Source organism: Anomaloglossus baeobatrachus, chromosome 1 (assembly GCF_048569485.1).
Source record: "Anomaloglossus baeobatrachus isolate aAnoBae1 chromosome 1, aAnoBae1.hap1, whole genome shotgun sequence".
NCBI lineage: Eukaryota > Metazoa > Chordata > Amphibia > Anura > Aromobatidae > Anomaloglossus > Anomaloglossus baeobatrachus.
The window spans coordinates 710,147,591-710,174,657 of NC_134353.1; the positions used below are offsets into that span (position 1 = coordinate 710,147,591).

Genomic DNA, 27,067 nt, shown 5'->3' on the forward strand with positions numbered 1-27,067 from the left:
GTGTGAAGCCGCAGGAGCGAGGAACATCGCCTTAGGAAGGAGGCAGGTCGCCGGCCAGAGCTACGTCGCAGGGCAGGTAAGTGCATGTGAAGCTGCCGTAGCGATAATGTTCGCTACGGCAGCTATCACAAGATATTGCAGCTGCGACGGGGGCGTGGACTATCGCACTCGGCATCGCTACCATCGGCTTGCGATGTCGTAGTGTGCAAAGTTCCCCTAAGGGTGCTTTACACACTGCGACATCGCTAGCAATCTCGTTAGCGATCTGACACGCCAGATCACAAATGCGATCTGGCGTGTCACATCGCTAACGAGATCGCTAGCGATGTCGCAGCGTATAAAGCACCCTTTAGGCAAAACTCTTTATGTTGGTGACAAACAGGTACCTGGGTTACAAACATTTTAATTCCCTTCATGGTTACCTGATCTCATTGTCACAAATTCATATTTGACTTTTTTCTTACTAAGGATACAAGAAGGAGAGCAGAGAATTGGTAATTCAATATACCGGGTGGTCCAAAAGTAGGTGGACAGTATGTGTAATAGGGTTATGAAGGGGGAGATTTATCAAACATGGTGTAAAGTGAAACTGACTCAGTTGCCCTTAGCAACCAATCAGATTCCACTTTTCATTCTTCACAGACTCTTTGGAAAATGAAAGTTGGAATCTGATTGGTTGCTAAGGGCAACTGAGTCCGTTTCCCAGATCCAGTTTTCTAAGATAAATCTCCCCCAAAACTGTTTTCTTTTCAGATAATTCAGATAATCCATAATGGCAAATAATTTAAATACAGATCAAAGAAAATGGATTTTAAAAGAGTATTGGAAAACTCAAACTGCTGAAACCGTTAGAGTAAATTGGGTTGAAACATTTGGTACTCAAGTCCCAAAGAGACAAACCATTTACCGCATTCATGACAAATTCGATGCCACTGGCTTAATCCTTAATGCTCCAAAAACTGGTCAACCCAAAACAGCCTGTACAGAACATAATAAATAACTTGTTGCGGAAACATTTGTTCAGAGTCCAAAAAAATTCACCAAAAGAGTCTCTTTAGAATTGGGAATTTCACGAGCTTCTATCATGAGAATCCTGAAATCTATTGGGTGGAAAGCTTATTGTCCATGTCTAATTCATGGTTTATTGGGGGATGATCCAGACAGGCGGCTGCAATTTAGTGAGATTATGCTTAACGAAATTGAAGAAAATCCAGTAATTTTAGATAACATTATGTGGACTGATGAAGCTTCTTTCAAATTATCCGGCCATGTTAACAGACATAATTGTATTTACTAGTATAATGAGAACATGCATTTAACATTAGAGCAACAACTAAATGAGCCTGGTGTCAATGTTTGGGGTGGTATTTGAAGTTTTGGTGTTTTAGGACCAATATTTTTTGATGGAACAGTCACTGGAGATAAGTATCTCGAAATTCTAATGAATCAAGTTGTTACCCAGTTACAGCAACAGCCTAATTCAAATGGCCTTTATTTCCAACAAGATGGGGACCCTCCACATTATTCAATAGTAGTCTGCGAGTATCTTGATGAAACATTTCCTAATAAATGGATTGGCAGAAGAGGCCCACTTGATTGTCCAGCACGTTCACCAGACTTGACCCCAATCAGGGCCGGCTCCAGGTTTTTGTGGGCCCTGGGCGAAAGAGTCTCAGTGGGCCCCATCCACACATAGACATGCACAGATACATACAGGCATACGTATGCATACTTATTTAAAGAGAAGTTCACAAAAACACATAAATAGACATAAATCTAGACACAGTCATATACACTGACATACATAGATACACATCATACAGCACACACACACACATTATTTTTATATATTTATCCTGTATTTATATTTCTAATATTGGGAAGCCGGCAACAGCCTCACTCACCTCCCGGCTTGTCTAACAGACATGGCCGCACATAGAGCACACTAACACTGCTGTATATACATCACAAGAGAGGCTGGGGACAAACACATTACTGGGGGAATATATATTACTGAGGAAAGGGGTATACAGCAATGGGGGGCATACAGCTCTAGAGGAGGCCAGTGACTGAGGAGGAGGGGACAAACAGCTGTGGGGTGGGGGGTGACATGCAGCTCTGGGGGTATACAGCTCTGAGGGGGTATACAGCTCCTGGGTGGAGGGAACATACAGACATACAGCTCTGGGGGGTATACAGCACCTGGGTGGAGGGGACATACAACTCTGGGGGGCATACAGCACCTGGGTGGAGGGGACATACAACTCTGGGGGTATAGTAGTTTGCAGCCCCCATATTGTGTTATGAAGCCCCCATTGTCCTCCATATAGTATTATGTAGCCCCCATATGCACTATGCAGCCCCCATATAACATTAAGCAGCCCCAATATAGCACAATGCAGACCTAGATAGCATGTAGTATATAGCCCACTTATAGCACAATGCAGACCCAGATAGCAATAGGCACCCTCATGTAGTATACAGCCCACATATAGCACAATGCAGACACATATAGCATTAGGCACCCTCATGTAGTATATAGCCCCTAAATACCAGAGTGCAGAGCCAGATAGCATTAGGCACCCTCATGTAGTATATAGCCCCTATATACCACAGTGCAGAGCCAGATAGCATTAAGCACCCTCATGTAGTGCAGAGCCCCTATATAGTACAGTGCAGACCCAGACAGCACAGTGCAGAGCCAGATAGCATTAGGCACCCTCATGTAGCATACAGCTTGTATATAGCACAGCCTGTATATAGCACAGTGCAGAGCCAGATAGCAATAGGCACCCTCATGTAGCATACAGCTTGTATATAGGCTATATACAAGCTGTATGCTACATGAGGGTGCCTATTGCTATCTGGCTCTGCACTGTGCTATATACAGGCTGTGCTATATAACATAGCACAGCCTGTATACAGAACAGTGCAGAGCCAGATAGCAGTAGGCACCCTCATGTAGAATACAGTGATTAATACTCAGTGGCGTAACTAGAGTTTGATGGGCCCTGGTGCAAAATTTGGACCGGGGCCCCCCTCCACGTACACCGACACTTAGGGTACGGAATAATTATGTAGTCCCATAGACCTCCATGTATCATGCAGCCAGCACCCCCAGGCCTCCATGTGTCATGCAGCCAGCAAAATAAAAAAACAAGTACCTCTCTTCTCCTTCCGACCCCTACGACCGCGGTAGTTACTCCCCTGCCCCCATATCTCACACACCCTGCTCCCCATACAGCCTGCACCCCCATATCACACACACACTACACCCCCATATCTCACACACCCTGCTCCCCATACAGCCTGCACCCCCCAGATCACACACACTACACCCCCATATGTCACACACCCTGCTCCCCATACAGCCTGCACCCCCATATCACACACACTACACCCCCATATGTCACACACCCTGCTCCCCATACAGCCTGCACCCCCATATCACACACTACACCCCCATATCTCACACACCCTGCTCCCCATACAGCCTGCACCCCCCAGATCACACACACTACACCCCCATATTTCACACACCCTGCTCCCCATACAGCCTGCACCCCCATATCATACACACTACACCCCCACATCTCACACAGCCTGCACCCCCCAGATCACACACACTACACCCCCATATCTCACACACCCTGCTCCCCATATCTCACACAGCCTGTACCCCAACTTACCCCTCTCAAACACTCGGCACCCTTCACATCCTTCTGTCACAGTGTGCAGCCCTCATATGCCACTCACCCTGCAGCCCCCTTTCCCCTCATGTCCCCTCTTTTCTTATTACCAGTCATGTGTCCAAATCTCCTTCAAGATTAAGTATCTTTGCTTTCTGCCAGGCATCCTGTGTCTCCTCCCACACAGTCACATGGGCGTGACATCATCGCAGGTCCTGCAGGATGGCTTATTCCGTCTTCTGTGCAGGTCAGGAGCTCTCCTGCAGCTCAGAAACGGCTGGTGGCCTCTCCAGGTCAGGGGCCCCTCTACTGACACTGGGCTCCCCTGACTCACAGGCCGGCACCCTGACGGTCGCATTGTCGGCCACTACACAGCGGCACTACACATAGGGGCCCGGCAGCCGGCTCTGCAGAGCGGCTGCCGGGCCCCTATGTGTACTAGTGCCGCTGTGTAGTGGCCGCCCTGTGAGTCAGGGGAGCCCAGTGTCAGTAGAGGGGCGGCTCACTCGTTCCCCCACTGATCTGGTCTCCTCGGCGCGTCGTCCATTGCTGTCGCTCGCTCTGACCTCTCAGCAGGCGCGCAGTGATGACGTCACCGCGCTCGCTGCAGAGCTGTCAGAACGCCGACAGTCACAGAAGGGAGAATGATAAGAGAGAGAGAGCGCCGCTCACTCCCTCATCATTGCTCTCAATTGTATCGGCACCTGCGATGCCGATGCAATTGAAAGCGCGATCCTCGGCGGGGGGCGGTGACAGCACGGCCACCGGGCCCCCCTGAGTAGCGGTGCGCCACTCCTGCCACCGCGAGTGGGCCCCCCGGCAGCTCAGGGCCCCGGCATTTGACCGGGTTTGCCGGGTGCTGGCGCCGGCCCTGACCCCAATGGATTTTTTCTTCTGGGGAGTACTCAAGGACAAAGTAGTCGAAAACCAAAAAGTGTCAGTGATTTGAAAAATTACATAAGAGATGCATTTCAAGAAATTAATACCCAAAGAGACTTGTACAAAAATGTTAGTCGAAGTGTAAGAGGCAGACTTCAAAGCTGTGCAAATTGTAATGGAAAACAGTTTGAGCACCTGCATTGATAAAATATAAGGGCTTTTGTATTATTGTTCAGAATACAATTTAATTGTCAATGTTATGCTTTTGCTAGTAAATATAATTTTATACATAAAGCAAAATAAATTATTTTCTGTCCACCTACTTTTGGACCACCCTGTATATGCTGAAGCATGAGAATTTCAGTGAACTACTTATTTATAGAGATCAGTAAATGATGGAAAGTATAGTATAATTGTTTTTTCTTTCATTAAAACCATATAGTGTATGTGTTTGGTAAAATGTCACTTGAAAAACTACAACTTATCTTGCAAAAAGACAAGACCTCATAATGTGAAACTTGGATAAAGATAAAGCCTTGTTTTCTGACCAAGTACATCACATAAAATGTCATTGTGTATATACATTCATGGCCGAAAGTGTTCGCATCCTTGAAATTGTTCCAGAAAATAAAGTATTTATCACATTATAATATTGCAATTACACGTTTTGTTATACACATGTTTATTTATTTGTGTGTATTGGAAAAATAAAAAAAAAAAAAAGATAAAGAAAAGGCAAATTGAACATCATTTCACACAAAAATCCAAAAATGGGACAGAAAAAAATTGTTCACACCTTCAGCTTAATATTTGGTTGCATACCATTTGGTATGAGAGCGTCATCACCAATGGTGACGTGTCAGGGCCGGGCGGTCGGGCAGACCCAGGAGGTGGATCCACTGGGCCGAACTCTAAGATGGTGGAAGGGAGTCCGGTAGCTGAAGCACTGATGGGCAGCAGAACAGTCCGTGCAAGTGAAGGTAGCGGAGGAGTCCCTGGGACCACGGAGTCACAGATGGCAGTCCGGGTGACGTAGCTCAGGTTCGGAAGCCAAGATGATGTCAGGCGGGGTCCGGAACCTTTGGAGCGAGATGACGGGTCACCGCAGGGATCCGAGATGGTACGGACTGTCAGATGGCAGACGGACAGCGTGCGGGGCTCGGGATTCAGCAGGACTGGATGTCGAGGCGGGATCAGCTCTAGAAGAGAGATACGTAAGTATGGCAGGAAAACACAAGGAGACCTGACTCCTAGCTCAGAAAACACGAAGATCAGGCCCCGCCCCCTTGGACAAGAACCCCCTTTATACCCCGTACCTGTCTAACCTCATTTCCTGTTAATGGGCGCTGGCCCTTTAAGAAAGGGTCAGTGACCGCGCGCGCGCCCTAATGCGCATGCGCGCGGCCCGGGTGCCAGAAGCCAGGGAAGGAGGCTGAGAGGAGGACGCAGGGGAGCCGGCCAGGGCCTGGGAGGCCGTCGGGCGCCGGGATCGGCGGCCAGGGAGCCTAGGAAGGACGGGCACAAGAGACTGGGACGCGGGGAGCGTGGCAGGTGAGCCGGGGAGCGGGACAGGAGACCCGGGAAGGGGAGCCGAGGGCCCGGGGAGCGTGACAGTACCCCCCTCCCCACGCCCCCCTCCCCGCAACCGGGACATGAAGGCACGGATCAGAGGAGAGCCCACGTTCTCCCTGGGTTCCCAGGATCTATCCTCAGGACCATACCCCTCCCAGTCCACCAGGAAGAACTGCCAGCCACGAACAGTCTTCATGGCCACGATATCCCTTACCGCATAGATGTCGTCCTCAGCAATAGGAGGAGGAGCCGGACTGGCAGCAGCGGAGAAGGGACCAAGGAACACCGGCTTGAGTAGAGAGACGTGGAAGGAGTTGGGTATTTTCATCGTGGTCGGAAGCCTCAGTTTGTAGGAGACCTCATTGATCTTGCTGAGGACCTTAAACGGCCCGATGTAGCGAGGACCCAGCTTGTAGGAAGGTATCTTCAGTCGGATGTACTGGGAAGCAAGCCAGACCAGGTCACCAGGAGAGAAACACGGAGGATCTAGACGCCTTTTGTCAGCGTGTTTCTTCATCCGCTGGGAAGCGCGCCCAAGGGACGCCTTGACAGAGTCCCAAATGGTAGCGAAGTCACGGGCTACAGTATCAGCAGCAGGGACATCCGAAGAAGGGGATATAGGCAACGGGACGGAAGGCTGCAGTCCGTAAACGACATGGAAGGGAGATTTGGAGGACGACTCACTGACGTGGTGGTTATGGGAGAATTCAGCCCAAGGCAGAAGCGTGGACCAGTCGTCGTGATGGGCGTTGACATAGTGACGTAAGAAGGAGGTCAAGATTTGATTGACCCTTTCCACTTGGCCATTAGACTGAGGATGGTAAGCGGAAGAAAAGTCCAGAGTCACTCCCAGATGTTTGCAGAGAGCCCTCCAGAAGCGGGAGGTGAACTGAGTTCCTCTGTCGGACACGATGTGGGAAGGAAAGCCATGCAAGCGGAAGATATGTTGTATATAGGCTTCCGCGAGTTCCTGAGCAGAGGGCAGTCCGGGCATAGGGACGAAGTGAGCCATTTTGGAGAACCGATCCACCACGACCCATATGACTGTGTGTCCGGATGATACTGGCAAGTCCGTAATAAAGTCCATCGCTATGTGTTGCCATGGAACTGAGGGTATCGGCAGAGGCAGAAGACGGCCATAGGGCAGGTGTTTGGGCGTCTTGTTCCTGGCACAAGAGGGGCAGGCAGAGACAAAGGCGGCAACGTCCGTGCGAAGGGATGGCCACCAGTAATGGCGTACAATCGCACCCCATGTTCTCTTCTGGCCTGCATGGCCGGCTGTTTTCGAGGCATGACCCCAGTGTAACACTTTTTGCCTGTCGGTCTCAGAGACATAGGTCTTCCCGGGTGGTATCTGGGCCAGAGTGACAGGAGCCACCGGAACAATCTTGCTAGGAGAGATGATAGGTTGGGTAGTCTCTTCCTCCTGCTCCAGAGGCATGAGAGACCTAGACAAGGCATCAGCGCGTATATTCTTGTCTGCGGGTCGGAAGTGAAGCTGGAAGTCAAACCTGGCAAAGAATAAGGACCACCTGGCTTGTCGTGGGTTCAGTCGCTGAGCGGACCGCAGGTATTCCAGGTTCTTGTGGTCCGTGTAGATAATCACAGGGTACACTGCTCCTTCCAGGAGGTAGCGCCACTCCTCCAGAGCCAGTTTGACCGCTAATAGTTCTCGGTCACCGATGGTGTAATTACGTTCAGGTGCTGAGAAGCTTTTAGAGAAGAAACCGCAAGTCACCATCTTACCCGGAGGAGGATTTTTGCATGAGCACTGCTCCGGCTCCTGAGGAGGAGGCATCCACCTCTAAGGTGAACTGGCGGTTTAACTCCGGTCGGTGGAGTACAGGAGAGGAGGCGAATGCTCGCTTCAGGGAGCAAAACGCGGCGTCGGCCGCAGGTGACCAGTCCTTTGGATTAGCCTCCTTTTTGGTCAGAGCGGAGAGAGGAGCAGTCAGGGCGGAGAAGTGAGGGATAAACTGGCGGTAGTAGTTGGCAAATCCCAGGAACCGTTGGATTGCCTTCAGTCCAGAAGGGGGAGGCCAGTGGAGGATGGAGGAGACCTTCTTTGGATCCATCTGCAGCCCAGTACCCGAGATGATGTATCCCAGGAAAGGAAGAGAAGACTGCTCAAAGACGCACTTTTCATATTTGGCGTAGAGACGATTCTCTCTCAGTCTTTGTAGAACCAGCTTTACGTTCTCTCTGTGGGTCTGGAGGTCCGGAGAGAAGACAAGGATGTCATCCAGATAAACTACTACACATACGTAGAGGAGGTCCCGGAAAATGTCGTTCACCAGTTCTTGGAATACGGCAGGAGCGTTACACAGACCGAAGGGCATCACGCAGTATTCATAGTGCCCATCGCGAGTATTAAACGCGGTCTTCCATTCGTCTCCAGAGCGGATACGAACTAGGTTGTAGGCACCCCGAAGATCCAGTTTGGTGAACACACGGGCTCCTCTGAGCCGATCGAATAATTCGGGGATGAGCGGTAGGGGGTACTTGTTTTTTATGGTAATCTGATTCAAGCCCCGGTAGTCAATGCATGGGCGTAGGTCACCCTCTTTCTTCTTAACGAAGAAGAAGCCTGCTCCCGCAGGAGAGGAGGATCTCCGGATGAATCCCTTTGCCAGGCTTTCCGTGATGTAGGTGGACATGGCCCTGGTTTCGGCTGGAGACAACGGATATATCCGTCCTCGAGGTGGTGTTGTTCCTGGGAGCAGGTCGATGGCGCAATCGTAGGGACGGTGTGGCGGAAGTACCTCAGACTCCTTCTTGTCAAAAACGTCCGCGAAGGGCCAATAGGCCGAGGGCAGACCCGGTAGGTACTCAGGAACCGGAGGTCGTCGGACTGGTTGTATAGACTTTAAACATCTTTCATGACAGGCAGAGCCCCAACGGGTGATTTCGCCAGTACCCCAGCTGACTGATGGTTCGTGTGTTCGCAACCAAGGAAGTCCCAGCAGGATTTGATGGGACATGTGTGGAAGGACGTAGAGAGAGATGTTCTCGGTGTGCAGAGCACCGATACGCAGTTCCACCGGCTTGGTGATCCAGGAGATGGTATCAGAGAGGGGTCTCCCATCCACCGAGGCAATCAGTAGGGGCTTCTCGAGTAGAGTAACAGGCAGCTGGTATTTGTCCACCGTGGCCTGCTGGATAAAATTGCCTGCTGCTCCGGAGTCGAGGTATGCCTCAGCCGTGAAGCGCGTCTCTCCTGTTGATACTTGTACCGTCCACATAACTGGGTCTGAGAGAGTCCCAGCACCTAGGGTGGCCTCTCCTACCAACCCTAGGCTTTGGAGTTTCCCGGCCTTTCCGGACAGGAGCGTAGGAGATGTGTGCCCTCTCCGCAGTAAAAGCAGAGGCCCTTGGCGAGCCGCTCTGCTCGACGTTGGTCAGACTGTCGTACTCGGTCAACCTGCATGGGTTCGTGGACAGGAATCCCAGCTGTTGATGACTGTGGCACAGAGGATTTCTGTGGCGGGGAGGAGTGCCGTACCGCACGTCGCTCACGAACCAGCTCTTTGGAGCGCTCCTGAAAACGAATGTCCACTCGAGTGGCTAGGGCAATCAGGGCATCTAGGGTGGAGGGCACGTCACGACCCGCCAACTCATCTTTGATGCGACTCGAAAGTCCTTCCCAGAAGGCGGCTGTCAGGGCCTCATTATTCCACCCGAGTTCAGAAGCCAAAGTGCGGAAACGGATGGCGTATTGGCCCACCGTCAGTGTTCCTTGACGTAGGCGGAGAAGTGATGAAGCAGACGCAGAGGCGCGTCCCGGCTCGTCAAAGGTACTGTGAAAGGCCTGCAGGAACTCTTGAAGATCCTTGGTCATGGGGTCCTCCTTCTCCCACAAGGGGTTCATCCACGCCAGTGCCTCGCCCTCCAGGTGAGACATTATAAAGGCGACCTTGGCTTGGTCGGAGGCGAACAGATGTGGCAGCTGCGTGAAATGAAGGGAACATTGGTTTATGAAGCCCCTGCAGGTCTTGGGATCTCCAGCATAACGAGGTGGTGACGCCAAACGGAGTCGGGAGGCATCCGACGCGGCTGCCACTGGTGCGGGAGCCGTGGATTGCCTAGTGGGGGACCTGGTTGCCGCAGGCGTCATTGATGCTTGTAACGTGTACAGGCGGGTGTCCACGGAGGTCATAAATTGCAGCATGCGGGTCTGGACTTCACGCTGGCGTTGGAGTTCCTCTTGCAGGGCCAATAGTGCTGCAGCGGGATCCATGGCCTGATCTTACTGTCAGGGCCGGGCGGTCGGGCAGACCCAGGAGTTGGATCCACTGGGCCGAACTCTAAGATGGTGGAAGGGAGTCCGGTAGCTGAAGCACTGATGGGCAGCAGAACAGTCCGTGCAAGTGAAGGTAGCGGAGGAGTCCCTGGGACCACGGAGTCACAGATGGCAGTCCGGGTGACGTAGCTCAGGTTCGGAAGCCAAGATGATGTCAGGCGGGGTCCGGAACCTTTGGAGCGAGATGACGGGTCACCGCAGGGATCCGAGATGGTACGGACTGTCAGATGGCAGACGGACAGCGTGCGGGGCTCGGGATTCAGCAGGACTGGATGGCGAGGCGGGATCAGCTCTAGAAGAGAGATACGTAAGTATGGCAGGAAAACACAAGGAGACCTGACTCCTAGCTCAGAAAACACGAAGATCAGGCCCCGCCCCCTTGGACAAGAACCCCCTTTATACCCCGTACCTGTCTAACCTCATTTCCTGTTAATGGGCGCTGGCCCTTTAAGAAAGGGTCAGTGACCGCTGCGCGCGCCCTAATGCGCATGCGCGCGGCCCGGGTGCCAGAAGCCAGGGAAGAAGGCTGAGAGGAGGACGCAGGGGAGCCGGCCAGGGCCTGGGAGGCCGTCGGGCGCCGGGATCGGCGGCCAGGGAGCCTAGGAAGGACGGGCACAAGAGACTGGGACGCGGGGAGCGTGGCAGGTGAGCCGGGGAGCGGGACAGGAGACCCGGGAAGGGGAGCCGAGGGCCCGGGGAGCGTGACATGACGCATGTACCTGTCCGTTGCTGCAGCCTCAGACACCAAGCAGTGCACATGATGAGAAGCCCTCGGCACTTCCAGTCATGCGCATTAGACCTCTCTCAAGCCATGATGCGTACACCCAGCTTCATAATGCGCATGACCGGAAGAGTGGTGACCTGATCATGCGCAGTGCCCGGCGTCTGAGGCTGTAGCAACGGACAGGTAAGGTACACACATCACCTATGCTAATATAGGTTGGGACTGTTAGGCAAGGATTAGCAATATGCACCAAAACTGCTCATGGTTCTGTGTGCATATTGCACCTGACAGGTTCCCTTTAATTTGCAATGACTAAAAACGTTTGTCTAAACTACATTTGCTAAATATCCTTGTGTTTTGGGATTGGGATTTGTAATATTTTTGATAAACGTATGATTTTGTGAAGATTGTGACGCTGGAATCCTACTCCTGTCCCTTTTATGGACTTCAAGCCTCCATGATCCAGATCTTCCTGCGTCTCAGCTGACTTTTACTAAAAAAAAATTCTTAAAAAGGTAATGCTGTTACATCTATGGATGAATGACATAAAAAGAAACCTGATCTTCTGATATAGATGTGTTATGTGTATATGCGTAGCTCATTTTGCATGTTAGTTGTCACGTGTTTTGTGCCTGGCTGAGATTGTTGGGAATCTGAGATTAGAAGGTCATGGAGATTACAGATTAGTAGGTCCTCTTTAACATGACTGCAGAAGATTTAGCTTCATTTTGTGTTGAATAAGTTAAGAGTTCCTTTTTGATCCTGCTGAGATTCCATATAACTCTAATCTCACATGCTGCACCTTGCTGACACTTTCTTTCATTATTTAAGCTCCCTCCTTTCTCTCCCATATACCAGTTTTAGTTCTTCTATGCTGACCTCCCAGGAGAAGTTATTCTTATGCAAGCTGTAGAGTTCAGTTTGTTATTTTATTTCCAGTTATTTGTCTCTGTTCCCATGTTGTCTCATCATAGTAGTAAGACTAGTGTCTTGCTGCCCAGCTCACTAGCCAGGGCTAGCCCAAGGTCAGCCAGGGCTTAGGCACATGATCGCACACAAGGGAAAGGACCTTTCTAGGAATTATAGGAAGTGCAGGATTCAATCTCAGGTGGGTGTTAGAGGTTACCTTTACCCCCTATCTCTATAATCAGGGCCCTCTGTACACCTTTTTTTACTTCCTCTGCGCTGCATGCTGGTTGTCCTGCCACTCGGTCATGACATTGGTATTATTTAATTATTGCATATATGTGTGAGTATTTTGTTTTAGTATATGCACGTTTATTTTATTGCTTCCAATATATTCATACATGTAAATGTGCGTGTGTTAACATGTGTGGCATTTAAAGGATGGAGAGACCCTCCCAAACACAAGTCACTCTCAGGGCTCTTCACTGAACTGTCTGCCCCCTATTTTTATGTTTCTGCACAACTGTTTTTCACTTTATGGTGATATTATTTTGACATTATGTAGCATGATTTTCAGTGTAACAAGATTGTCAGAATTGTTTTAATTTTCCTCCTTCCAAAAACAGATCTGTTAGAAACGCCGCACCATTTATTGAGGAGTTCCATCGACCTTGATCAGGACATGATAAAAAGTCTCAAGCAGCTCAAAAAAATCTGAGCTCCTGTAGTAATATACTGTAAGTGGACTGAATTTTTTTTAAACTAAGTTGATGTTTGTTGCTTTAGTTTAGCTTTTTGCCTATTGCATTTTGCTCAGATTCAGTTTTCGTGTTAATTGTGACCCAGTATCTGGCTCAAAACTCGCCAAGTGTCAGGACTACTTCTGATGCTGTTCTCACAGCAGAGTCAGACACTCCACACGATGCTGCTTTTGAGTTGCACAGACAGGCTCAGGCATCGACCAGCTGTGCTCTTGTTAGTAATCGGGCTTGCAGGAGTTAATTTTTGCTAGCCTGTGAATTACGGCTTGAGTCACATGTTGCAGGAGACCTATCACAGTCACATTTGTCTTCTTTAAGATAGTGGAGCTTGATCTCCCATGCCGATGATAGCTTTATTATAGAGAACTGTGGAAAGAAAGCGCAATAGGGTCTTACCCCAATATGGAAAGGGTTAAGAAATAAAAACAAACTCACCTATAGAAGTTGTGCCAGTTACAACCCCTATATACGCATATAAACTCCAGGTCAAAGGCAGCAGTCCCAGGTTTGACTGATAACAGAGAGTAGTAGAATAAGGGTTTTCAACACCGCGCCAATGACCCAATCAGAATCAGGATGAGATTAACATTTCTTTATTTTCATGCACAGGTCAATGCGATTCAGGAGTCTCAGCTCCCTTCATCAGGACGAGAGGCAAAAAACCATCAAATCTGCTGCATCTGCTTCTGATTAGGTCATTGGCGCGGTGTTGAAAACCCTTTTTCTACCACTCTCTGTTATCAGATGATAGCTTTATGTGAGCCCGGTCTTTATTCTTTGATATTTAGTTGCTGGTGTACTTCTATGTGCTGTTTGGTGTGTTGTGGAAATACTGTTGTCTGATTATTAATGTCACGGGGTATGACGAGATCACAAGGAAGGGAGGAAATAAATATAAATTGATATGTGATATATTCAGTTAAAGGGGTATTCCCATCTCCAAGATCCTATCCCAATATGTAGTAGATGTATTAATATAGTCTTAACAAAAATCTCCAATTGGAAATGTAGCATAGTTCTCCTGATAGAACCATGTAACTTGCTTCATGTGCAGGGCATTGCAGCTTAGGTATGCATGGTTGCATCCTCATATATAGTGAAAGTTAGTTAGTTGCTTGTGGTACTGACCATGGATACCTAAGGTCCTGCAATGCCCTGCACATGAAGTAAGAGACCTGGCTAAATCAGGAAAACTAAACTATATTGATAATTGAAGATATTTGCTAATATTATTATTATACCTACTACATATTGGTATAGGATCTTGTGGATGAGAATGCCCCTTTAAATTACAATTAGCTGAAAAAAGAACAGTTTTAACAACTTTAGTAAGTTCCTTTTTCTATTACAGGATGGTGATGATGCCGTGTATGTAGGGGGGACGTTCTCTCTGTGTACAGCACTGTTAGTATTTATGTTCCTTCCTCATTCTTTACCATCGCTGTGATACTGGCTGCCCATCCATGTAGCACAATAATATACAGCATCATCCTCTGGATGCACCCCATTAATGTCTAGATATCCTATGTTACCAGAGGCTGATCCCACAAATCGTGCTGGGACCCCATCTCCTCTTTTGTTGTTTGAAGAAGTCAAATAACTCAGAATTAATGTGGGTTTGTTCCCAATTTTTTGCTGTATAAACACCACCCAATTGTTGCTGACAGTGAGACCCCCTCCTAGGGTACAGGACAGTCTGACATTTTGCCCAGGAGTTGCCGTAATCACAGACGGTGCCAGAGTCACTGAATGCTGAGCCTGGGACACTGCAGAAGAAAAACAGTCACATCTTGTCATACAAGGTTTCATACATAATCCAAAATGTCCCTCAATATAACTCACTTATACTGTACCTGTGATAAACGCACTCAGGAGACAAAGACTGTGTACACTGATCATGGTGAGATAGTCAGAGATGAGACCACAGATGAGAAAGCCAGAGATGGGACAGCCACAGGTGGAGCTTTCTTCTATCCCTTCACCAGCATTCTGCTATCATATATAGTCCTCAGCTCCTCCCATTATGCAAAACCAGTTAGAAAATATTTTGTCATTTATTCTAGAAATTCATGGTGACATAGTTACATAGGTTGAAAAAAGACCTAGGTCCATCTAGTTCAACCTTCCTCCACCAGTTATATATTTTGTCACTAAATCATTTATAACCAACATTGTTTTGTGTACTGAGGAAATCATCCAGCCCTTTTTTAAAAGCTGTTATAGTACCTGCCATTACTACCTCTTGTGGTAGGGCATTCCACAGTCTGACTGCTCTAACTGGAAAGAACCTTTTCCTATTTAGCTGTCGGAATCACTTTTCTTCCACTCGCAGTGAATGCCCCCTGGTCCTTAGTATTGTCTTTGGTAGGAATAAGTCATGTGCCAGTCCTTTATATTGACCACACATGTATTTATACATATAAATGAGATCTCTTCTGAGACGTCTTTTTTCTAAGCTAAACAAATCCAACTTTTCCAACCTGTCATCATATGTGAGGCCTTCCATTCCTTGTAGTAGTCTAGTTAGCCGCATTTGAACTGACTCTAACTTCTGAATGTCCTTTTTGAAATGTGGAGCTCAAAACTGGATCCCATATTCCAGATGTGGCCTTACAAGTGATTTATAGAGGGGTAACAATACGTTGGGATTACGGGATCTAATCTCTCTGTTTATACACCCTAAAATATTGTTTGCTTTGCAGCTGCTGCATGACATTGAGTGCTGCTGCTCAGCTTATTTGTAATGAGAATACCCAAGTCCTTCTCCTGTTCTGTAGTCCAGAGTTTACTTCCATTTAATGTATACGCAGCTATAGGATTACTCCTTCCTAGGTGCATTACTTTACATTTATCAACATTAACCTCATTTGCCAAGTGTTGCCCATTCTGACATCTTATTTAGATGGTTTTGTAATATTGTACCATCAAGGTCCATTTTTATTATCCTGCATAGTTTGGTGTCATCAGCAAAGACTGACACTGTACTATCAATCCCATCCACAAGATCATTAATAAAGAGATTAAAAAGAATCGGTCTTAGCACAGATCCCTGCGGCACCCCACTGCTGACTATAGCCCATTTAGAGAATGTACCAGTTATGACAACTCTTTGTTTCCAATCTTTTAGCCAATTCCTTACCCAGTTTCCCCTAGTCCTTGCTTCTGAAACTTTACTATAAGGCTATTATGTGGTATAGTATCAAATGCCTTTGCAAACTCCAAATAAATCACATCAGCTGCATTACCAATATCCAGGTTTGCACTTACGCCCTCATAGAACCCCAACAGGTTGGTTAGACATGACTTATCTTTCATGAATGCTGTTTGTCAGTTATTATATTATTTTCTGCAATATATTTTTGCATGTCATGCCTTAAATTGCCCTCAAAAACTTTGCATACTACTAATGTCAGGCTTACTGGACGGTAGTTGCCTGGATCTGCCCTCTCACCTTTCTTAAATATCGGTACCACATCAGCAATCCTCCAATCCTGAGGCACCAACCCTGTTACAAGCGAGTCTAAAAAGATGAGATACAGCGGTCTGTCGATTACGGAGCTCAATTCCCTCAATATTCGTGGATGAATGCCATCTGGTACGAGGGATTTGACAATATTTAATTGACTCAGAAGTAGGCGTACTTCATCTTGTGTTAAATTATATCAGCTGGTGAACTTTGATTTTTGACTTGTTGAATGATCCCTCGAACAGTCAGTTCTTTGGTGAACACTGATGAGGAGTATAAGTGTCCATACTTGACTCAAAATTAGAGGTGAGAAATCCCACAGATGTTCAGGTTTGGCGGGTCTGGCCGGATTTAAGTAAAAAATCCAATTTGGGACCGTACTTGACCCAAACTTGAGCCCGGACACCAACCCCGATTAAATCTATGGAGACGCGATCTTTAGTGCTTTAAAGTGGAATCAAAATGGTGATTAAAGCAGGTCAATTATACTTATCGAGTTTCTGAGAGGCTGTTACACTGTTTCAAGGTCCTCTCATTATATCTTGTGAATATTCACTGCTTCCCACGCCACCCTCTGTGAGAGCATCTGTGATTGATTGCAGTCTGACTGTGCCCCCACCCTCTTTGGCTGTGACTGTGATGTCTTGCCCTCACACTAGCTTTCTGGGTCGCTGAAGTGGAGTGTAAAAATAAATAAATAATTTAAAAAAATAACGTGTGGTCTCCCGTATTTTGATATCCAGCGCAGTTAAAGCAGACAGCTGGAGGCATTTACCCAGCTAATCCCAATTGCCTTGGTACGGTGGATGCACCAATTCTGGAGCAACTGTGTAAGTCATGTGCAGGGTGGGCTTCCCAGTATACAGCAAAACCACGCACCAGGAAAGCGACTCTAGGCAGTTGAATTGATAAATGATTGGTTTACTTTACAACAGAATGAATAGAACAATATAATTACAGGGCCAAAGGCCGACACCCCTGTGCTGCGCCACCCGTAATGGTGATTTATGCCGCCTTTTCACCAACCTTTGCCTAAAAAAGGGACTGTCTAAACAGTCGCCAAATACCTGGTAATCACTCTGGAAAGCAGGAGTATTATGTGTGGGTGAACACGCCCTACCAGTGTGCAGCATAGGAGTTTACAACTTATCCACCTAAACATAAACAAATCCCATAAACCCGCTTGAATACCCTTAATTGTTGAAGCCTCACAGAGAAGGCAGATAGTAAAAGTTCAAAGGCAAACCACACAGCTCAGCAACACAGTCCTGGAAACCTCCTAAAGCAACAGGCAATGCAAACATGTGGCGCTGTCCCTTTAAGGTTTTAAATGTAAATGTAAACTGATACAGCAGAGCCAGCAAGTCTTACTGTATGTCTATAGTTGGTCCAACTAGAACAGATAAGTGTTTTGGGACCAAAACAAATTGTAGTGTGCATGCGGTCCTGGGCCCAGCCTACCGTACCCGGGTACTACAAGTGTCCAGCTGCCATCACCAGAGACAGAGATCTTCTCGCGGTGACCCAGTATAGCCAGCAACTGCAGAATGGTGATCGCTAGCACAGGATGCTGGTCACACGTGTTGCGGTTCTCCTCGCTAAACTCTAAGACATACCTTCTCCCAATTCACTTAAATGTTTCTGCGGCTGCTCCTTTTCGTTACACATGCCTCTCACTTTCTCTGTAGCTCATGTACTGCCCCGCGCTCGGCTGCAGCCGAGTCGCTCGGGTCCGGGCTCGTTTGGTGGGTGGCTTGAGCGCCTCCGGACCCGGGGGTCACGTCGCTCTGCAAGGGGTTGCTGGCGATCTCAATGGGGGTGGTTAGGTAGGTGTACTGTCGGAGCCGTGTTTGAGTTTGTGACGCCACCCACGGGACGTGGTGAAGGTGTAGACACCGCCGCTGCAGTTAAGGGGGCACCCGGGGGAGATGGTCATGCAGCAAGATGTTAACCCCTCTGTGGGCAGGGACGGTGGCCCCAGGACCCGCTTGGGGAGAGTAGTGGTTGGGCGCTGCAGGGCGGTGCGCGGCCGGATGGCACTGTGGTACTCACGATTATTGACACACACAAGTCTCTGGTGAACAAAGTTGATGGTGGTCGGTGCCCGCAGCCGGCTGCGTCTTGTCCCCCACCCGGGTTGGTGTTCTTGGCCTTTCTCCTGCACCTCTATGTTTGTGTAGACTGCCTGTGCCTCGGCAACGGGAGTCCGCTCCCCAGCTGTGTATGTGTCGGTGGAGTCAATTTGCCCGCAGGCGCTGGCCCGTGGGATCTCTCTGTCTGTGCGGTGGCTTTCTATCCCCCTCGGTGGGCTTTTGCCTTCTGTCGGGACTTGGGATGGGAAAGGACCTAAGGTCCAGACCTAAATCAGTAAATTCGACGTGGTCCAGTGGCTTCTGGGCCTCGTTCTGGGTCTGAGTACCCCCTGGTGCTCCGGTTTCCAGTCGGTTCCCCGGTTCGGTACCGGTGGGCCACTACCCTGTCCCGGTCCCTTACGGTTCCACCTGGCCGGCTTCCCGGCTTCTGCAGGCCAGGCCACCGCCTGCCTCCTAGCCAAGGTGTGCGGGCTACGACCCTCACACCTGTCAGTTTTCGCTGCAGACCTGTCACCACAGGCCTGCTGCACAGTCCTCCTCTCAACTCCAACTCCAACTGACTACTACAACTGACAACTAACAACTGCCTTTTGTTTTCCCGCCTCAGGCCCTCTGGACTCCTTGGTGGGTGTGGCCAACTGCCTAGCTCTGCCCCCTGGTGTGTCCATTAAGCTCTGAGGGAGGTGACTAGGTTTTAATGTGGTTGGATGCTGTTACCTCTTGGGAGGACGGGTGTTATGCGGGGCCTATCTGTGACTTCCTGGCTAGTCCAGGGTGTCACACTCACACACACCACCTCCTCAGCCCTCCAAGTCCACTGGAAAAAGTCAGTTGAGAGGTTGCTATAGTAACAGCAGCCTCTTGTGGCTGGTCAATAACAATGCATACAATGAACAGTAAATAAACATTTTGCAGCATTTCACAGTGGATAAAGGTCATTAATACACTCTCACCCTCTCACAACTGCAGGCTGCTATTTTTAAGTACATTTTAAATAATTTATTTAAATAATTTTTAAAAACCCATGTGTGGACCCTCATATTTCGATGATTAAGGACACAGCTGGGGGCTGCAGCCTCTAGTTGTTTGCTTTATCTGCACTGGGTATCAAAATATGGGGGACCCTACGCCATTTTTACCAATTATTTATTTTTTAAATTCCACTTTGGGGACCAAGACAGCTAGTCTGAGGGCAACCAATCACAGACCTTGGCACAGAGGGTGGGGGCGCAGTCTGACAGCAACCAATCATAGACGCTGTCACAGAGGGTTTGTAAGGGAAGCAGTGCAGATTCATAAGATATAATGAGTGGACCCGGAAGCAGTGTGAATGCCATGCGGAAACTTGGTAAGTATAATTGTCCTCCTTTAATCACAATTTTGCTTTCTTTTTCATTTTTTTGTTTTTTTTTTAATCTGGGTGGCCGAACCTGAAAACCAAAACAATAACTTAAACTTCCCTGAGTAGTCCGTGTTTGGGGTCCGTGCACAGGCACTAGTATCTAGTACGGACCCCAAACTTTACAGTTTGGGTTCACCTATCACTACTCAAAGTATTGCCTCTATCATGGGCCAGAGCCTCATGTGTTAGAACCTTTAAACACCGATAGATAGATAGTCAGTATATCACAAATGTTAGTACACGCCTCACATTATATGTAAATATTTTACTATATCCTTTCATGGAGCAACAATGAAGAGATTGCTGCGGGCGAGGGCCAGACCGTAGCTAAGGGACGGCTCGGGGATGCTCGGGTCCGGGGCTTTACTGTGGCTCGAGTGAGAACCGGACCCGGGCAGCGGTCCTCTGCCCACAAGTGAAAAGGGGATATTTACAGGGGAGATTATCTGTCACGCCACCCGTGGGTTGCGGTGATGGATGGTGACACCATTGCTGCCTAGATATGGGGGTGCCCGGGGCTGATGGAGCAGGGCAGCAAGGTGGGTGTAATACTATTGTATGTACTGAGGATTTCGATTGCGTTAGGGCAATGACAACCAGAGACGAGTTCTTGGTGCAAAGATGTTTATAATATGCAACCACGGTATGTACATAAACGGAACAAAAACACAGCAGAACATAAAACACAAGAAATACCTTCCAGGGTCGGAGCGAAAGGGAATTCCCGGGACCACGCACCGGACTCCCCCAGGGAGACCACCAAGAGCGAACCCCTATACAGGGACTGTCTGGCAATCACCCCAGAAGGCCTAAATGCGCAGCAGCCGGGACACAAAAGGGCAATAGGTATAGTCCAAAAATGTCCGTACGTGATGAGAGTCCAGAGTGGTTTATGAAACGGAAGAAACCGGGCAGAAGTACTGACCAAGGACGGCAGACGGAGTCCGGGCACAGCTAGATGAGACCAGGTGAAGTCCAGAGTCAGATTCGGTTGTTTCCAGAGGATTCAAATCACAATCAGGAACCAAGAGCAGCAGGGCAGGAGCACACAGGAAGCAGTATACTCAGGCACTGGATTAAGCTTAGGGGCGGCCTTTTAAACAGATGGACAGGAAGTAGGGCAACAGAACAGCAAAACTCCATGTTAACCAAGGGCAAGCTCTTTCAAAAGAAACCTGGAAATCCCGGAACTCTGACAGTACTCCCCCCCCAGAAACGGCCTCAGGACGGATCAGGGCCTGGCTTGTCCGGGTACCGTCGATGAAACTGAGCAACCTTCCGGGGTGCTCGAATGTTACCCACAGGTTCCCAGGAATCGTCCTCGGGGGAGTACCCCTGCCAACGTACCAGATACTGAAGCTGATGCCGATGGAGCCGGGAGTCAATAATGTCCTCAACCACGAACTGCTCCTGGCCGTCAACCATCACAGGCGGAGGAGGAGGCACGATACGACCATGAAATGTGTTAGGGGAGACAGGTTTGAGTAGAGAAACATGAAAGACCGGGTGTACCTTCAAATGGTGCGGCAACCTCAGCCGACAGGCCACAGGGCTCACGATCCCGGTGATCTTAAACGGACCGATGAATTTCTGCCCCAGCTTCTGCGAAGGAACACCCAATTTCAGATTTTTGGTGGATAACCACACCGAGTCCCCTACCTTATACATGGGTGCCTGTTTCCGGTGAGTGTCTGCCGACTTCTTGTAACGCTCCTGAGCCGAAGCCAAAGAGTCCTTCAAAACCTCCAGATTCTGTCGTAGCTCCGTCACTCTGTCCTCCACCGCTGGCACCGAAACCGCCACCGGTGACCTAGGCAAAACATTCGGATGGTAACCCAAGTTAGCGAAAAAGGGCGTTACCTTAGTGGAGCTGCTCTGAGTGTTGTTATATGAGAACTCCGCCAAAGGAAGCAGCTTCAACCAATCATCCTGCAGATGGCTGACATAACATCGTAGGTACTGCTCCAGGGTTTGATTAGTCCGTTCGGTTTGCCCATTTGTCTGAGGATGGTATGCAGAAGACAAACAGACATCAATACGGAGTGCCGAGCAAAACCCCTTCCAGAATTTAGACGTGAACTGCACGCCCCGGTCAGAGATGATCTCATCTGGTACCCCATGCAATCGAAATACATTCTGGATAACCAAATCCACTGTCTCTGCGGCTGAGGGAAGACCGGTACATGGAATAAAGTGAGCAGCTTTGGTCAACCGATCCACCACCACTAAAATGGTATTGTTACCGCCTGAGACTGGCAATTCCACAATAAAATCCATTGAGATGGATCCCCAAGGGCGAGATGGAACGGGTAACGGTTGAAGGAGTCCCGTAGGAGCCACACGAGGGACCTTGCACCGGGCACAAACCACACATGAGTGGACATAGTCTTTCACATCCTTTAAACAGGTTGGCCACCAGAAAAAACGACTCAGAAATTCTTGCGTCTTCTGTACCCCCCTATGACCTGCCAACACGGAGTCATGGACCAATTTGAGAACCCGAAGTCTTACAGCCTCCGGGACATAAATACGTCGCTCTCTCAACCACACACCATTCCGAAGGACAAGAGTCACATCATTCGGGGGGGCAGCGAGAAATACGTCACCATCATAGGCCAGCTTGATGTCCTTCCACAAGTCCTGGTCCTGGATTACTCCAACGAAATTGGCATCAGATAACACGGTCTGATACGGGGTTCCAGGCACGGAGTCCATGGCGTGGATTCGGGACAAGGCATCGGCTTTCCCATTACGTGAACCTGGACGGTATGTAACGATAAAATTGAATTGGTTAAGGAACAAGCTCCAACGGGCTTGCCGTGGCGACAGGCACCTGGCAGATTTAAGGAATTCCAGGTTACGATGGTCTGTGAGAACTACCACTTGCTGCGCTGCTCCCTGTAAGTGGTGTCTCCATTCCTTAAAAGCTGCAATAATCGCCAACAATTCCTTGTCCGCAATGTCATAGTTCCTTTCTGCAGGGGACAACCGGCGAGAAAAGAAAGCACACGGATGCAAGAGACTCTTGTCCCCAATTCTTTGGGAAAGGATAGCCCCTAATGCATAATCGGAAGCGTCGACTTCCACAATGAAGGGGAGTGCGGGATTCGGGTGTATTAGTATTGGTGCTGAGGTAAAACAAACCTTGAGACGATTGAAAGCTTCCTGGGCCTGGGCGGACCACACAAACTTCTGTCCTTTCTTGGTTAACAGAGTGATAGGACGGAGGATCTCTGAAAAGTTACGGATAAAGCGTCTGTAAAAGTTGGCAAAACCGACAAAGCCAATTTCACCAATAACCACAATAACCATATGAGGCCTCTATTGCATGATTTCAAATAGCCACCAAAAAAGGAATATGCAGGCCATATTATATATCAATCATCTTTATTAACAACATAAATTATAAAAATTATAAAAACACATAACAATTTAATGGTACAGCCCAGGAGGGACGGATGGAATAATGTGGACACCGGGCACTTGTTATACTGTCATCAATGGAATCCATAAAACTGGATGGTATGAAATGTTGTTCTATTTATACATTCATAAGTAACTGCAACCTTTACCAGTAGTAAATATCAATTGGTATATAGCATTATCAAAGGTATGGTTTGCAGTGCAATAAAGAATGAATACAACATAACATTACCAAGGAGTCCAAAACGTAAGATTGCCACGGCCTCCAACAGCCACACTGACGCGCGTTTCGCACCTGAAAGTGCTTCGTCCAGGAGTGATCTGTACTGGAACCGCTAACCTCTTTATAGGCAGGAAATCCCTCATAGATGTAGAGCCGGTGTGTAATTTGGTGACGAAATATCCAAATTAGATCATGTGACGCTCTGGTTACCATCACAACAGTTGAAACATACTTGCTCATTTGTTAAAAAGTCCGTAACGTCATTTCCGGGTAAAGAAACATGTGACACTGGTAGTTATGGTAACATGCATATACAAGCGGTTACATTCATTAAGAATCCGTAACATCATTTCCGGGTAAGAGCATGTGACACTCGTAGTTATAGCAACCTGCATATACAAACAATTACATTCATACAAGGTCCGTAACGTCATTTCCGGATAAAAAACATGTGACATTAGTAGTTATAGCAACGTGCATATACAAGCAGTTACATTCATAGAGGGACAGAGGGACAGTAACGTCATTTCCGGTTGTATCTCATTAATGTTAGCACTCCGGTAACCATAGAAATATGTAAATAAACAAGTTCATAACGTCATCTCTAGATTTAAATGTAACCTACTCCGATAACTATGGTGACATATACAGGTGAGCAATTACATTCATAAAGGATCCGTAACATCCGTAATATTATTCACAGAGACATTATGCCCATAAATGCTTTATCAATACTATATCACCATTAAAAAGTGAATCTATGATTATAGATGCTAACCAGCATCCGTCCGAAGTCATTCGGGCAGATGGTGGGAGCATGACAAAGTGTATACGTGAAAAAAAGTATATATGTATGTATATGCATATACAAACGATTACATTCATACCAAGTCCGTAACGTCATTTCTGGATAAAAAACATGTGACACTAGTAGTTATAGCAACGTGCATATACAAGTGGTTACATTCATGGAAGTACCGTAACGTTATTTCCGGGTGCATCTCATTAATATTAGCACTCTGGTAACCATAGAAATATGTAAATGAACAAGTTCGTAACGTCATCTCTAGATTTAAGTGTAACCTACTCCGGTAACTATGGTAACATATACAGATGAGCAATTCTATTCATAAAGGATCCGTAACATCGGTTCCGAAAGCGTCATGTTGATATTAACACTCCGGTAACCGTAAAGATATATGTAGATGACTAATTCATTCATAAAGAAGATAGCAACGTCATTTTATATTAATTTTATGACTATAGTTGCATGTGTAACCAAATAATCTAAATCATGAAAAATCCATAACGTCACTTCCAGAGGTGTTATATCCATCAACTCTAAAATATCAAAAGGACATATTGGGTATAAATTTTAACATATTGTTCACAGAGACATTATACCCATAAATGCTTTATCAATACTATATCACCATTAAAAAGTGAATCTATGATTATAGATGCCAACCAGCATCCGTCCGAAATCATTCGGGCAGATGGTGGGAGCATAATAAAGTGCATGCGTGAAAAGAATATATATATATATATATATATATACATACATTATATTATGTTCTAACCATAAAGAAAAACTATAATTATGATAATAAGTGCAGTTAAATATTGACCAATGATCCATTATAATAAAACAAACCAATATCCATGCATGGAAATAGGAAAGAAGAAAAGGAAAAAACCCCCCTGTGATATATAAGTGACAAAAGGTGACAAAGGTGACAAGAAGGAAGAATTGTTTAGAAAAAGAGAATAAATACAAGATTAAAATATTGTTATAATTCTCAAATAAATTATATAATAATAATAATAAAGCACTGATAATACAAATACTTCAGAATGGTACATGGTTAATCACTCTGTAAATATCTGATATATAGTGGGAACCAATATATATACACAATCTTCAAAATTATTAGATTCCATTAACGACAAGTGCCCAATGTGAACCACACAAAATTCCCACCATAATCCAATTAGTACATCAACAATCAATATATAGTCCCAATAAATAGTAATAATATAATATGGTATCAAAAAACACTCCCAATTCCATCATGTATCAAGATTAATATAGAAAGATACATAAATACACAAAGAACCGGCAAGGTCAACATGGAAGAAAAACATGGAGAGAAGGAAATTCCAGCCCTAAAAGGAAAGATAAAACCATACATCATAACCACATATTAAATTTTAAAATAAATATATTTTAATATTAAAACCAATTAAAACAGAATAAAAAGCCCATAAAAACCGCACTGAAAAATAATATTTATATAGGAAGAAAGGGAACAAAGCTGTTGTGATCATTCAAACCGTTTGGTGTGAGGGTATTCAATTTATAGATCCACATTGTTTCTCTCTGAGCCAGAAGTCTCTTCCAATTGCCACCTCGCATACCAATCAAGATCCTGTCTATACCTTTGGCTTGAAATAGAGTACTATCACATTCATGTTTTAATTTGAAGTGACGTGGAATGGTTTTTAATTTATTAGGATCCTCTTCTTGCTTGGCATTTTCAATATCTAGCACGTGTTCACGGATTCGACGTCTCAATTCTCGAGACGTCATTCCCACATATGCTAATCCACAAGGACAGGTTGCTTGATAGATAACTGCTTTGGTTGTACAATTAATACTATGAGTGATTTGATATGTCCTCTCATGATTTGAGTCCTCAAAAGTCTGGCTATTGGTAATATTGGCACATGCTACACATTTGCCACATGTAGTGCAGCCCCATTTTGGGCCTTTTGCACCGAATATAGGTTTTTGTGACTTAATTTCATAGTGACTCCGTACTAATGTATCTCGAAGATTCCTAGATTTTCTATATGTGACTGATGGATGTTGGTGTATATGCCCTGCAATAGTTTTATCTAGCTGAAGAATCGACCAGTGTCTTTCCAGGATTCTTTTAAATTCATCACTCCGAGAGTTATAGTCCAGTATGCAACGTACCTTAGTATCCTTCTGTTCAGTTTTCGTCCTATATTGCAGCAGATCTGTCCTGTTTCTTACACTTGCGTTCCTGTATGCCTCACAAATGGTTTTCTTGTTGTATCCCCGATCCCTAAAACGAGAACACAGATCCTCAGCTTGTTTTTCATATAGATGATCATTGGAACATATTCTTCTAGCTCTTAAGAACTGTCCCTTAGGGATATTTCTAATAAGATGTTTCGGATGTTGGGATGTGGCATGCAGGACTGCATTAGCTGATGTGCTTTTTCTATATAGGTCAGTCTGGATGAAGCCACATTCATCAGTTTGTATAAGGATATCCAGAAATTCAATCTTTTTCTGACTATATTTGTATGTCAGCCGGATATTGATGTTATTTTTATTCAATTCCTGAATAAAGGCTTCCAAATCCTCCACCGACCCCTGCCATATCATCAGCACATCATCTATGTACCTACACCAGAATAATACCTTCTCGCTCAGTCTGGTGGTCTCCGTTTGGAAAATACGTCTCTCCCACAGCCCCAGAAACAAATTAGCATATGAGGGCGCACAAGCCGCCCCCATTGCTGTGCCCTGGAGCTGTAGGAAGAACATTCCCTTAAAGAGGAAGAAGTTATGGCTCAATAGAAAGCCCAATGCTTTA

General features: G+C 46.9%; 1 long non-coding RNA gene across 1 annotated transcript in view; it reads left to right on the forward strand.

Moving 5' to 3' along the window:
• The window catches only part of LOC142249690 (uncharacterized), a 185,242-nt gene that overhangs the window by 150,964 nt on the left and 7,211 nt on the right, over positions 1-27,067 (forward strand). Inside the window, exon 2 of the long non-coding RNA XR_012725090.1 lies at positions 12,697-12,807. This is a non-coding gene — a long non-coding RNA (uncharacterized LOC142249690). The remainder of the gene's footprint in view (positions 1-12,696; positions 12,808-27,067) is intronic.